The sequence below is a fragment of the Hylobates moloch genome, unplaced genomic scaffold (genome assembly GCF_009828535.3).
Source record: "Hylobates moloch isolate HMO894 unplaced genomic scaffold, HMol_V3 SCAFFOLD_16, whole genome shotgun sequence".
Taxonomy (NCBI): Eukaryota; Metazoa; Chordata; class Mammalia; order Primates; family Hylobatidae; genus Hylobates; species Hylobates moloch.
The window spans coordinates 48856259-48860790 of NW_026652291.1; the positions used below are offsets into that span (position 1 = coordinate 48856259).

A 4532-nucleotide genomic window follows, 5' to 3' on the forward strand; every position below is an offset into this window, starting at 1 on the left:
TTGACAATACTGAGTGTGCCCCTCCCCTACACCATCCGCGATGCACTGCGTCCCACTCTGTCCCTGACACCCAAAGGCAAGTTAACTGCAGATGGAACTAACCTCGAAAAACAAGAAAAGCGCTGCAGGAGGCCTTCTTGGCTTCGGGAGGATTCAGTCCAATTTGCCACCAGTATCAAGGCTTGCTTTTGATTATGTTGATGATAAAGACTGTAAACAAAACAGCCTTTCTCTACTAATTAATTCCCTTCGAAGAACTCTAAAGATCTTTAATTACACAGTTTGAAAAGCAGCGGTTACCCGATCGGCCTGATCGGGCTCTGCGCTCCTCTCTCTGTCCACCTGAATGAAATATTTTCTTGTTTTCCCTGCTTCACACACCTAGGACGGGCTTGCAGTAAATCCTGTCAACTAAACGCCTGACAAAAGTGCTCTGATGTCAGGTATAAAGAATGCCACCTACAGCTTAATATCTGAAAAAAAAAATTCTGAGGGCTGCAAACAATGAAGGTTTTTGTCTTCTTAATGCCCAGTATGCAATCGAGTGGAAATGCTACTTCCATCCATAATCTACAAATGAAATTAAAGTTGTTGAAAGACACAGAGTAAACCAGAAGCCTTTGTTTCTTTGCAGAACAGGAAAAATTTAAACCACTAAATGTTTTAGCAGATTTACTAAATTTCCAATTAAATCATGAAATCTATTATTGCAGAGCTCTAAGAAGGCAGTATCTTTCCCATTCTTTTCTCTCTCTGGGGGAAATTGGGGTACAGAGAGGGGCACACAAGCCTCAAGGTAAATGAGGCCAGCTCAGCAGTGATTTTGGGGCGAGATGGGGCCAGGTTTGGGGGAAAAATAGGAATTTTCCTCCTCTCTATGCTTGCAGGGTTCCTGGGCCCCCAGCAGGTCGAGGCAGCAGGCTGGAACAGAAAGGCCTCAGGAGCTCAGGCGTGGGGAGGGAGTCAGATCTGCTATACAAGAGCACCCTCTGCCAGTTGGCACAGAGGGCTGGCTGGAGAGGCCTGTGGCCCAGAGTCAGGGGAAAGGGCACGGCACCCTGCATTCAAAGCTTGCAGGGTTGGGAACCAGGCAGGAGAGAGATTCTATCTTTAAAATAGAACATTCACCTCTGGAACAATAGCCGGTGCAGGCAGGAGCAATGCTGACTTTCCAAGGGCTCTCCACATTAATCCTCCCCACCAAATCCAGCCACTAGGAGCCTGAATGGTCCTCCAGACACCCATTCAGTAGAAAATGACGGGTGATTTTTGCCCTTGTCTCCCGAAATCTCCGGTGAGCACCGCTGCTCTGGCTGACATGTGTTTGTAAAGATAAAGCACCAGGCTACTTTAGGGGCCCTCCCAGGTTATTACAAAGAGCAAGTGGTGCCAACCATGGCTTTTTAGAATTGAGCTGTTAAATTTTTTTATATGCACCTCTTTCTAAAAAGGATTTGAAGCAACTTACAAAAAGGCAAACAGTAAAGTCATTCAACTAAAATTAGAAAAGCAAAGCCATGGGAAGGAGGAAGAACCAAGCATTGACTAGGAAGTATAATAGAATTACTGTGATTTAGCATCAGATTAGGCCTTGAGCTTCCTGGCAGGCAGGGCAAGAAAGGATACCCAATGAGACAGTCCATACAACCTATTAGAAGGAAGGGGGACAATTCTCTAAGAGAGGTTTTTTGTTTTTTCTTCTGACATTAACTTTCTTTCTTTTCTTTCTGTGTGTGTGTGCGTGTTTTCTGAGACGGAGTTCCACTCTTGTTGCCCAGGCTGGAGTGCAGTGGTGCAATCTCAGCTCACTGCAACCTCTGCCTCCCAGGTTCAAGCGATTCTCCAGCCTCAGCCTCCCAAGTAGCTGGGATTACAGGCACCTACCACCACGCCCAGCTAATTTTTGTAATTTTAGTAGAGACGGGGTTTTACCATGTTGGCCAGGCTGGTCTCAAACTCCCGACCTCAGGTAATCCACTCGCCTCAGCTTCCCAAAGTGCTGGGATTACAGGGGTGAGCCACCGCGCCTGGTGCATTAACTTTCTTTTAGGAGACTTTGTATAGGAAACTTTGAAAACATTATACAGTGTGTCTATCAATCTTGTTATACAGTAAATGCAGAGGCTATTCTGATATTGCTCTTTCTTGCTATAATCTTTGGCATTTGCAAAGGGCATATATCAATCACAACTCAGTAATGGTAAATCTTAATGGGATAAAACAAAGTGTGGGGTGAAGGGTAGCTACACAAATGTGAATCAAATTTTATTTCTTGTCCACCATGGTGGTACATGCCTGTAGTCCCACCAGGGAGGCTGAGTCGGAAGAATCACTTGAGCCCAGGAGTTTGAGGCTAAAGTGCACTATGATCATGCCCGTGAATAGCTGCTGTATTCCAGAACATAGCAAAACTCATCTCTAAAAAATAAAAATAGAAATAAAATTTAGCTTTGGGGTACTTCATTCATTCACGGGTGCATTTGATATTTATCAAGTGCCTACTAAGTGTCAGGCTCTAGTAAGGGAAATAGAGCAGTGAAGCGGTGGGCAAAGTCCTACTCTCAGGGTATGATCTCATCTGATGCTAAGAAAGAACTTACCATCCCCAGAGGAGTGGGTGGATAGCAGGCAAGATTCCTGGAGCTCAGTTGCTAAGTAAGAGCAGGTGTAACAAATAGAGTGCTTTCAGATATAGATCTCAGAAATCTCACCTCAAACTGCCTTAAATAATAAAGAAATGTGATTTTTTTTTTTTTAATTCAGTGGCTCAACAATGCCTTCTCTGGGTTATACCATCTTCACTGTTGGCCCCATCTTTGGACTCATAGCTATATGGCTGCAGCAATTAAAGATAGAAGACTCTTTCTTCCTGTTGCTTTCCCTTAGGATGGAGGAAAAATGGTCTAGCCCATGTCTCCGCCTCTTCCAGCAGACTACTTTTGTCTCACTGGCCAGAAGGCCCACATGTCCATTTGTGATCCCATCTTGTCATGGAGGCTGGGGTCACTCTTAGACCAACCAAGCCACTCCTGGAGTTGGCTTCCCTTCTAATACTTGGCCAGGTGTGAAAGGAAGACACTCGAGCAAAATTGGGGTTGTGTTGGGAAGGAAGAAGGGGCAGGGGAGAAGTGGATGCTGGGCAGACAGCTAACACTATCATTTTGGCCTTTAAATGCCAATCCCTTGGGGGATGTGAAGATTAGTGTAGAGTCATCAAGGCTGCTGGAATGTCTGTCTGCCTAGGCTTCTCAGGAAAAGAACCTTACTAAATAGTAAATCCTTACTATTTGCCTTATTTCTTGAATGAGACTTACTATTATCCATATCTGCCAATTCCTCGGTTAAAGCCTTTACTTCTGTTTGTACACACTAAAAAAAATTCTTTTAACTGGTCTTCCTACCTCCAATCTTAATCAAATCTAGTCCAACTTCCACATTGTTAGTAGGACCATCTTCTCAAAAATAAATGTATAATATTATTTTGTGTAGCAACCTCTTTGACTTGCTATCACTTGTAATATAAAGTTAAACATCTCTGCATTAACATACCAAAAAAATAAAATATTTAGGTATACATCTAACAAATTTGTATGACATTTATGTTAGGAAAACTAAAAAACTTATGAAAGAAATCAATGTAGAGCTAAATAAATCGAAAGACATTCCATGCTCATGGATAGGAAGGCTAAATATTATTAAGATGTCAGTCCTTCCCAACATGATCCATAGAGTTAATGCAATGCTAATCAAAATCCCAGCAAGTTATTTTGTGAGTATCAACAAATTGATTCGAAAGTTTATACATACATATATATATATATGTATATATATTTCCTTACCGATAGCACTCCCGCAAACATGGTGAATGTTCCTAAAACCCACTGGACTTTCTGTAAGAAATGAGGCAAGCACCAACCCCACAAAGTGACACAGTACAAGAAGGGCAAGGATTCTCTGTAGGCCCAGGGAAAGCAGCATTACGACAGGAAGGAGAGCAGCTGTGGTGGGCAGACTAAGCCGATTTTCTGGAAAAAGGCTAAAACTACAAAGAAGATTGTGCTAAGGCTTGAGTGCATTGAGTCCAACTGCAGATCTAAAAGAATGCTGGCTATGAAGAGATGCAAGCGTTTTGAACGGGGAGGAGGTAAGAAGAGAGAGAGCCAAGTGATCCAGTTCTAAGTGTGATCCTTTGTTTGATTGGGAAGACAATAAAATCTTGAGTTGAGAAAAAAAAGAAAGTTTATATTGAAAGGCAAATAAAACCAAGAAGAGTAAACACAATATTGAAGAAAAAGTCAGAGGTCTGACGCTAGCCAACTTCAAGACTTATGATAAAACTACAGTAATTGAGGCAGTATGGTATTGGTGAAAGAATAGACAAATAAATCAATGAAACAGAATAGACCTACAGAAATAGACAAATATAGCCAACTGATTTTTGACAAAGGAGTAATGGCAATTCAATGGAGAAAGGACATTCTTTGCAACAGATCGTGCTGGAACAACTGGACCATGCGAAGAAAGGAAAAAGA

The 4532-nt window shown here is 42.4% G+C and overlaps 1 pseudogene; it reads left to right on the top strand.

Annotated features, from left to right (window-relative positions):
- The first annotated feature begins 3858 nt into the window (after positions 1-3858).
- On the top strand, positions 3859-4179 carry LOC116484751 (large ribosomal subunit protein eL42-like; annotated as a pseudogene).
- The last annotated feature ends 353 nt before the right edge of the window (positions 4180-4532 follow it).